Here is a 10,686-nt window from a genome sequence, read left to right on the forward strand (position 1 = left end):
GGTCTTTTTGGGACCATGGCTCGTCCTTGGTCAGTCATTATGTCATCCTGCTCCGGACACTGGCCTCTGAACTGGAGTGGTCAGACAAGGTCCTCGTTCCAGTGTTCTAGAGGGGGCTGGCTGACCATGTAAAGGACACCCTAGCCACCACGGAAGGTTCCCGCCGCATTACCGTCTCCACCCGTATAGACCTTCGTTTTATGGAACGACGGTTGGAGCGGTCCCAGTCTTGCCAGAAGTTTAGGTTGGCACCCACTTTTCATAGACCTCTGGAACCTTCCAATCAGGTGTCCGAGTCCCAAGAGGTCATGGAGGTGTCTCGCGCGGGATCCAAGTTTCGGTCAGCTCGGGCACCCGTCGTCTGTTACCGCTGCCGGCAATCTGATCACCTTGCCAACAAGTGCCCACAAGCGGCAGGGAAACGCTCGCGTTTAGTGACTATGGAATGAGGCTTACTAGGTACTGCGATGTTTTCCTCCAAGCTGTCCTTTAAGAGGATGCTTGAGTTTGGCTCTTCCACACTGGTGGTGGAGGTTTGCGTGGACTCCGGGGCGGAGGGTAATTTTATGTCATCAACCTTCGCCCAACGGCACGCAAACCACTTGGTTGTGCTACCTCAGCTAGTCACTATCAGAGTGGTGAACGGTGCAACACTACCCTCACAAATTACCCACCAGTCTACTCCACTGTGGCTCTCGCTGTCTCCTTCCCATTGGGAGATGTTATCTCTCCTTATTATGCCCAAAGGTATTGATCAGGTCCTCCTAGGGGTCCCCTGGTTGCATTGCCACTCTCCCCATATAGAGTGGTCCTCAGGGAGAATTCCCTGTTGGAGTAAGTCCTGTGAGGGCAGATGTCTGAGGGAGTGCATTCAGGTTGCCTCCACTGAGGTTCCTGCAGATCTTTCCTCTCTCCCCAAACACTATCAACGGTATGCAGATGTGTTCTCCAAAAAGGCGGCGGAAATCCTTCCACTGCATCGCTCCTATGACTGTCCTATTGACCTCTTGCCTGGTACTGAGCCTACCCGGGGTCGAGTCTACCCCTTATCTCAATACATCAGGAAGAATCTGGAAGAGGATTCATTAAGAAGTCAGTGTCACCAGCGGGGGCGGAATTCTTCTTCGTCCAGAAGAAGAAAGGAGAACTACGTCCCTGTATCAATTACAGGGGTCTTAAATCTATCACCGTTAAGAATAAGTACCCTCTGACCCTGAAGTCAGAACTGTTTGATAGGCTATGGGGAGCTATGGTTTTCACCAAGCTAGATCTGCGGGGGGCTTATAACCTGATACGCATCCGTGAGGGCGACGAATGGAAGACGGCTTTTAACACCAGGGATGGCCATTATGAGTATCTGGTCATGCCCTTTGGGCTCTGTAATGCCCCTGCCATCTTCCCAGACCTTGTGAATGATATCTTTTGCGATATGCTCTCCACCTCAGTGGTGGTAAATCTGAATGATATCATCATCTTCTCTCCAGATATGGACTCCCACCGGAGAGAGGTTTGCAATGTCTTTGACCACTTACGAGCAAACTCCCTCTTTGCCAAGTTGGAGAAGTGCCTGTTTGAGCAGGAGTCCTTGCCTTTCCTGGGCTATATCATCTCAGCCCAGGGTTTGGCTATGGATCCTGCCAAGCTGCAGGCGATAATGGACTGGCAGGAACCCCACTCTCTCAAAGCGGTGCAGCGCTTTTTGGGGTTCGATAATTACTATCGCCAGTTCATCCCCCACTTCTCCACCTTGCTAGCTCTCTTGGTTGCCCTCCCCAAACACCAAGAAGGGAGCAAGCCCCAAGTTGTGGTCAGAACAGGTCTCCAAGGCCTTCTCCTCCATCAAGACCCACTTTGCTGGTGCTCCCATTCTACATTGCCCTGATGTAGATAAACCATTCATCTTGTAGGTGGATGCCTCTTCCGTTGGGGCCAGAGCCATCCTACTCCAGAAGGATGTGCATGAACGGAAGCAGCCCTGCTTCTTTTCCAAAACCTTTTCCTCGGCGGAGAAAAACTATTCCATCGGGGACAGGGAGTTGCTAGCAATGAAGTTGGCCTTCTTGGAGTGGAGACATCTCCTGGAGTGGGCTCAGTTCTCCTTCAAGGTATTCACGATCCAAAAAAACTTGGTCTATCTGCAGACAGCCCAGTGGCTAAATTCTCGCCAGGCCAGATGGTCCCTATTCTTCTCCCGGTTCCACTTCACCCTTCATTTCCTTTCCGGTGAGAAGAACATCTGAGCCGATGCCCTCTCTCACTCTGTGGTGTCATCAGAGGAGGAAGAGGCAGAGCCTCAGCTGATTGTCCCATCTGAGAGCCTGAGGACCGTGGCTCCGGTCGCCCTTGTCTTGGCCAGGAAGGATGACAGGGCATCCTTGCTACTTTGGGCGGAATTCGCCTTGAACAACTCTGTGGCCGATTCCACCGGCCAGACCCTAGTCCTCCTTAATTATGGCCAGCATCTGCGCGTCCCTGTGCCCATGCCAGTGTCTTCCATCGACTCTAGGGTGGCAGACTGGGGGTTGGAGGCACGTGATATTTGGGACGGCACTCAGGATGCCATCTGGGCCTCCAAGGAGAGAATGAGGGTCTCCGCGGACACACACTGGCTCCCTGCTCCGACCTTTGCCCCTGGCGCCCATAACATCAGGCTGCATGTCAAGTCCACTAAGTTCACGCCTCGCTACATAGGTCCCTTCAAAGTCTTTGAACAGGTCAACCCTGTGGTCTACCGGCTGGCCTTTCCTCCACACCTGAGTATCACCGACACCTTCCACATATCCCACTTTAAGCTCGTTCACATGTCCCGGTTCTCCGAGTCATCTGCTGGGACATCAGGCTCCTCCTCAGATGAGTAAGAGGTAAAGGCCATTGTGGGGTGCCAGGTGGTGTGTGGCACAAAGTATTATCTGGTGGACTGGAAGGGTCATGGCCCAGAGGATCAGACCTGGGAGCCTGTGGAGAACATCTGTGCTCCACTGCTTATTGCGGCCTTTGAGCGTAGCAAGGTTCAGGGGGAGGGGGGGTAACGTTAGGTGTCGGGTTCCTGCCTCTGCACAGGAGGAATCCTGAGCCTTGCCTTCTGCAGTCTCCCATTGAGTCCCAACCGCAGAGGAGTCTGCTCAGCAAAGACGTTGATGCCAGCATCTTGTACAGGCTAGCACTGATGGTTTACTTGCTGCTGCCACCCTTGGTCCAGCTATAGCAATCCACACTGGTCAGCAGCAAGCAGCTCCAAGGACTAAGTCCTCCTTTCGGACTACTGAGCATGCTTGTGGGTTGACCTCTCATTGGAGCTCTGAGGTCACATGCTCAGGTCCTGTTGCTGCCCCGACTGGGCCATCAGGTAGGTCACAGAAGGCTGTGCATATAAAAGGCTCGCATGGCCGCACAGCCATGTGCTAGTATAGACAGACTTATGTTCTAGTGTGTGTGGAGATGGATGCATGTATCTGGTGACTGACTCATTAAGATCTCCTCGCTTGGTTGTGCATGTTATAGGGTTATCTGAGTTAGAGTCAGTGCCTTGTAGTGGCAAAGTCTATGTGCTCCCAGTCTATACACAAGAGTTAGTGTCATTGTGCCATCCTACCTAAGGCACTGCAGTACCGCGTGTACAGCAGCTTCCATTTGAGCGGCACCGAGCGTGACTAATGCTCTTTCCAGACCTAAGCTTAGGCTGGTTAGTGGTGTCCGCCAGAGCTGCACTGTACGCACTTAGTGCGGTATGCTTCTACCTGCTGCACCCTGTGACAGCTAACAGGGCACAGCGCTCAACAAGCGTATTTCCCTGGTGCCGCAGTAGCGACTCCGTGCGCCTGTGGGTCTAGAGGGACTCCATCCCCATGTCCTTGGGGCTGAGTCCTGTGACAACGTCACTAGCGCTTTTATTACGTTAGAGCGAACCTGTGAAGTAACAGGGTTCGCCTTTTACACATCGGATGGCGTAACCTGTGTGTGCTTGTATCTGCCATTACCAAGCAGGAGGTAACATCTCTGCACGGTGGACCCTGGGCTGTGAACGCACCTTATACTATCTTTATTGTTTAGTGTGTTCCACTAGCCCATAACAGGCTGTAACACAGAATAGTTCAAATGGTGTATAAGCAGCCCGAATCAATTTCCAAAGAAATTCAAACTGTCCTGCAGGTTCAGGGTGCATCACTGTCATCACAAGCTATGAGTCCACATTTGAATGAAATGAAATGCAATGGCAGGCGACCTAAGAGAACCCCACTGCTGAAACAGAGATTTAAAAAATGCTAGACCGCAATTTTTCAAAATGTACATGAGTAATATCAAAATCCTTGTGGGAAAGCATCTTGTGCATAGAAGAGACAAGATCCTTTTGGTAAAGCACAATATTCTACTGTTTACCAAAAACAGAAGTAGGCCTATAAAAAAAAAACAGTAACTATAGTCAAATATGGTGGAGGTTCAAAGATGTGTTGGGGTTGCTATGCTTCCTCTGGCACTGAGTGCCTTAGCTGTGTGTAATGCATAAAGAAATCTGAAGATAGCCAAAGGATTTTGGTTCAAAATGTATTGCCTAGTATCAGAAAGTTGGGTTTGTGTTATAGGTCATGGGTCTTCCAGCAGGACGATGACCCCAAATGTACTTCCAGAAACACCCAGAAATGAATGGAAACAAAGCAATGGAGAGTTCTAAAGTGGCCACCAATGAGTCTGGACCTAAATCCCTTTGAACACCTCTAGAGAAGTCTTAAAGTGGCTGTTGCAAGAAGGCACCTTTCAAATATGATAGGTGTGTAGCTCCACCAATATTGTTTCACCAATAAGAGTAGGCAAATCTACGTTTATGACATTGATTGTTATACTGTATCTGTGATAAAAGCATGTTTACATGTATATAAGACATTTTTTTCGGAACTGTAGAAAAAAAGACAAGGACTGCACATCCAAAAATCACACATTGATCTAATGTCACTAAGCAAAAATTTACAAAACTGAACATGAGGTTCTCAAATTAACATTCTGTTAAGACTGTATGAAACCCACTGCCACGTCATGGTCAACCTCTCAGTGGGTACCCAGCCTAAAAGGTGCGGCATCGTGAGCAAACAACTATCAAAGCGATCATTTTTTTTTTTTTAAGCCTTGCTTCATTTATTTTTTAGGAAAAAAGGAAGCTGTAATTAAATGAAAAAATACTGATATATAGCTACAGTTTTGATGCAATAGACAAACAGACAATTAGATAAATAGATGATAGATAGATAGATTTTTTGTGAGTCTTAATGAATAACAATATAATTTGTCATTAAAACTACTGTTGGTTCCTTTTTATATATAATGTAGCCATTGCAGCTTTAAGATAGATAGATAGATAGATAGATAGATAGATAGATAGATAAAAGTGGAACAGCACATTTAATCAAGTGGGTGCACAGGCCTGCCTCCCGGCAACTTATCCATATACTTGCCAAATATATAGGAATAAAAAAGAGGAAGCAGCACTCCAAGTTCAGCAAAAAAAAGTAAGAGTGGACTTTATTAAGCCCACATGGCGTGGTGCAACATTTCAGCTTCCAAAAGCCTTTTTCAAGCTTTTGGAAGCTGAAAGTTGCAGCACACCATGTGGGCTTAATAAAGTCCACTCTTACTTTTTTTTGCTGAACTTGGAGTGCTGCTTCCTCTTTTTTATTGCTAGATAGATAGATAGATAGATAGATAGATAGATAGATAGATAGATAGATAGATAGATAGATAGATAGATGGATGGATGGATAGGTAGTACTAACGCTAAGGTCTCAAACAGCAGTAGTTTGTAAATCACACTTTGACCAGATTTTAATCAACAGAGGTCAGAGTAAAGGTCCCGTCTCACATAACGAGATCGTTAGCGAGATCGCTGAAGCGTCACAGGTTTTGTGACGCAGCAGCAACCTCGCCAGCGATCTCGCTACGTGTGACACATAGCGGCGACCGCTGGATATAGCTGAGTGTGCTCGAATGTCCTAGGCCATTTTTTGATTGTTGGCGTCCCGCTGGCCAGCATGCATCGCTGTGTATGACGCCGATGAGCGACCTCGTTGGCGACGCAGAACTCAGGGACACAGGCGTGATTTTGCTTTTTCTTTTCAACGCCCGCTCAGCTCCGATTGGTGGCCACTACTGCGCTATCAATCTCTGATTGGGCGACCTCGTCATAAAAGAAGACAACATAGTAGCGCTTCCATCCCTTGTTCCTGAGCGCTGTGGATCATATTATATGGTTTTCCTTCAGCGTCCCCATGTGAGTCGCTAGTGCGTTATTATTCTTGGATTTCACTACGCGGTTTGCTTCAGCGTCCCTGTCTTAGTCGTTAGTGCGTTATTATTTGTGGATCTTACTACACCTTCTGGTTGCTCCGTCTGCAGGGTAGGCATTGCTTGGGGTCTCAAATTAGGATCCGTTTCCTTTTTTAGGTCAGCTATCTATTATAGTTAATCATAATCAGTAAATAAGATTTATATCCAGTGTTTCAAATGGAAAATCATATAAACACCATATAAAAACTATCCTTTATTGTTAAAACGAACCCGAAAAAGGGGGGTTCACACCACAAAGTGAACAGAAAAAAGAAACAACAAAATATGCCCAAGAAAAACATAAAATTGGGGGTCTACTAAGAGTCCCTGATGCAAACTAACACTCACGCCTTCCTTGCTGCGGAGGTTGGCACCCTAGGGGGGAACGTTGTGGCACCCCCGCTCAACGATGGCTCTCCCTTGGGACCCTATTGCACCCTACCGCCACTAGGGAAATCCCTTCCCCAATGTTAAAGGGACCCCTGTCACTATACAAAGGCAATCCTACGATAAGGTGGACACTGAGCCCCAAATTAAAAACATGTATAGGAGCACAACTCAATGAGGCGCAATAATCTGACTGGCAGATGGTGGGCGATATGATGAGTATTCAGACTATCTATATCTGAGCATTTTTTCTGATGCATGTATACTACTGGTTGGCCCTGAATGTGCTGTTATCTGTATCCGTAGTGAGAATGCACCTTGAGGCAATCTAATCTCCATGGGTCGAAGTGTATCATTCTTGTGAGGCTGCCCCCTGTCGTTGCATATTTATTTCTGGGGTTAAACCTGAGCTAGCGTGTACATGGTGGTCAAGATTTTTGCCGATTATGGCTTACCTGTTTTCTTTATGATGGTTTAGTTGCCACTATATCCTCAAAGTTTTTGTCTAAGGAGGATTGTTTTTTTGCACTCATCTTCACCATTACACGCCAATATACTGCCGTTGTGTTCATATACATGTTTTTAATTTGGGGCTCAGGGTCCTCCTTATCATAGGATTGCCTTTGTATAGTGACAGAGGTCCCTTTAGCATTGGGGAAGGGATTTCCCTAGTGGTGGTACGGTGCAATAGGGTCCCTAGAGAATGCCATCGTTGAGCGGGGGCCGCCACAACATTCCCCCTAGGGTGCCAACCTCCGCAGCAAGGAAGGCATGAGTGTTAGTTTGCATCAGGTACTTTTAGTAGACCCCCAATTTTATGCTTTTCTTGGGCACATCTTGTTATTTGTTTTTTCTGTTCACTTTGTGGTGTGAACTTTTTCGTGTTCGTTTTAACAATAAAGGATAGTTTTATAGGGTGTTTATATGATTTTATATTTAATCATAACTCTATTCTACATTGTGGTCATGCTTTTACACTTGCAAGCAAATGGAGGGCTGCTTTGCTTCTATCTGTGTACATACGCTTTGACATGGGCAACCATTTTAGTTTTCCTGCCCCGCCCGCCCCGCCATTGTAGGATCTTTGTAGAGTTTCCATTATTTATACTGTACGTCAGCTATCAATTATATGCAATCATAACATTTATCATATACAGTTATAATAATCGCGTTATTGTTTTGTTGAAACTTCTCTCATCTTTACATTTTACATTGCTGGTTGAGGCAGCTCGGCAACAAGATGAGGCAAGGATGCTAGAGAGACGCTCCAAATGAAAGCGTTGCATGTGGACCAGAGAATGGCTGGAAAAGCGGTCCAAATTCTCCCACATGCAACTTGTAAGAGAGCTTCAGGAGACGAATCCACATTATTTCCAGAACTATCTGCGGATGTCAGAGGAATCCTTCCAACTGTTACAGGAAAGTGTTATGCCACTTATTCAATGGAAGGATACAGCAATGTGTGCTGCTGTCCCGGCAGACGAAAAATTGTCAGTCACGTTGCAATTCCTTGCCACCGGGCGATCGCTGCAAGACTAACAATTTTCTGCAGCTGTTTCAGCGTTTTAGTTCCGGAGACATGTAATACGATTGTCCGGAGTCTACAGAGCTACATTCAGTTTCCCAAAATGGAGGCGGAATGGAAAAATATAGCCTCAGATTTTGAGCAGCTTTGGCACTTCCCTAACTGTGGTGGTGCTTTGGACGGGAAACATGTGCAGATCACTCAACCACCGAACAGCGGATCCTATTTCTACAATTATAAGGGCTATTTCAGCGTCATCCTGATGGCCCTTGTTGATGCCAATTATGAATTTATAAATGTTGATGTTGGCATGAGCAGCAGGGTTTCTGATGATGGTGTTTAAGAGCACACACGTTTTGGAGAGCGATTGAACAACTGTGACCTGCACTTGCCTCCCAACTCGGAGACAACAGGCAACCTTTATTTTGTTTTTGTCGGCGATGAAGCCTTCCCGCTTCATGCCAATCTTCTCTAACTGCTCCCCCAAAAAAGTCTTACAGAGGAAAGACGAATTTTCAATTACCGGTTGTCAAGGGCATGATGGATTGTAGAAAATGACTTTGGCATCTTGGCCAACCACTTCAGAGTTTTCCACACGCCTATTAACCTGAAGCTTGAATAAATAGACTCTGAAGTTTTGGCCTGTTGCGTGCTGCACACCTTCCTTTGGTGGCGCGATGCAATTGCGTACAGTCCGCCTGCCTTCATGGACTCTGTCGATCAAACAAATGGTGAAGTGGTGCTCGGTGACTGGCATGGGAATGATTCCGCAATTGCAGGACTTCAACCAGTTGCACACGGCAGAGCCAAGGATCATGCGAAGGCCTGCCGAGACAACTACTGCCAATATTTTAACGGTCCTGGTGCTGTTACTTTGCAGCATCAGATCTTATAGTGGGCTACTGATCACATTTATACAGTCATTTCATTATCTGTAATGATTTTTGTAATAAACATTACATTTTACTTTACAAAAGCTTTGTCATTCATTCACTAATAAGGGCCTGTGCACGCAGCGGTCCGCTATGCGCATACATGTGGCAGCCACATTGATTTTAATAGGGCCGTACACATGTGCAGCCCTTTGTGCACTCTCTCTCTCCTCTCTCTCTATATATATATCTAATTATATAATTTAGCTTTTTAGCGGCTGCTCCGAGGTGACCTCCTAATGCTGCAAATTCAACAAATGAGCATTTTCATTTCTTTAAAACATTTCACATTTTAATAAACTCTACTGTGCCTAATAATGTGGAACAGTGCTTTTTTTATTATTTTTTAAGATTTTAATGTTTTCATTGGGAGGTTTCTTCAATAAAATTCGATATGTACTCCAACGCGTGATTACTTTTATTACACTGACTGTCATTTGCACCGACCCTTTAGGAAAAACAGAGAAAAAGAACAATTGCATAATAATTAGAAACATGGTGTACATACCAATATGCATACAAATATATTCCTATTTTAATGTCTATACACCTATGTTAACAATTAGATGTATAGATATCCATACAAAACAGCAACGGTGCACACACTAGCATTCCCGTCTGACCATAGACACTGTATCAAGGAAGCAACACTTTACGAACACAGTTGCATCTCTGATCAGGCGGATACGCTGCACTGAGGGGTGCTTCCCTTCAAGGGCGCATTAGCGTCCCCAATGGCATCGAATGTACGTTGTGACGTCACAGCGCTCTGGTGGGCATCGTTGATGCAGCGTGGTGCCCATAGCTGTGAAAAGATGGTGGCTAGGAGGCGTTTTTCATCATAGGAGGATGCCGAGGTTCGTTTTTTGGTGAGGGAGTTGGATGCTCATGACTATGCATGTGATGCATTCCATGAGCATCCCATGCACCGCAAATGGGCAGTGCTGAGGAGGATCCGGAGAGGCCTAGCTCGCAGATTCGGTGTGAAGGGCTCCACGATCCAGATCCGGAAGAAGCTGGCGGGCCTGCACTACCGGTCTAGTGAGTGCATCGTCAGCATCCAAGCTCAAAATCAAAGGGATCGTGGTGAGTGTTGTTGAGCTGGTCTGGAGAGGTTCTGTTTTGCTGGTTATCACCACCCAGGGGTGCCTGTCCCGCCTCCTGCTCTGACATCCTCTACTCTCACCATCATGCTCCATAGCATAACACATAACAGTAGCAAACGCTTAATTTGTCATTGCAAATTTGTTTACTGTTAACGATATCTATAACTTTGTATGTAACCCCCTTCTCATGTACAGTACCATGGAATTAATGGCGCTAGATAAATAAATAATAATAATAATTTAAAGTGGCCAAAGCCCTTCCCCAAAAGCCCTAATCAATTAAGTTAGTTGAAGGAGTATTCCGCTCAATAGAATTTTTTTCCTATCCCTAGGACCATCATCTCCAGCAGCACCACCATCTCCAGCAGCACCACCATCTCCAGCTGCTACCGCTTCGACCTCTACAACCCCTTCTCCAGTTGCT

This window comes from Dendrobates tinctorius, unplaced genomic scaffold, assembly GCF_039654945.1.
Source record: "Dendrobates tinctorius isolate UK_male_01 unplaced genomic scaffold, ASM3965494v1 ptg000102l, whole genome shotgun sequence".
NCBI classification, from domain to species: domain Eukaryota; kingdom Metazoa; phylum Chordata; class Amphibia; order Anura; family Dendrobatidae; genus Dendrobates; species Dendrobates tinctorius.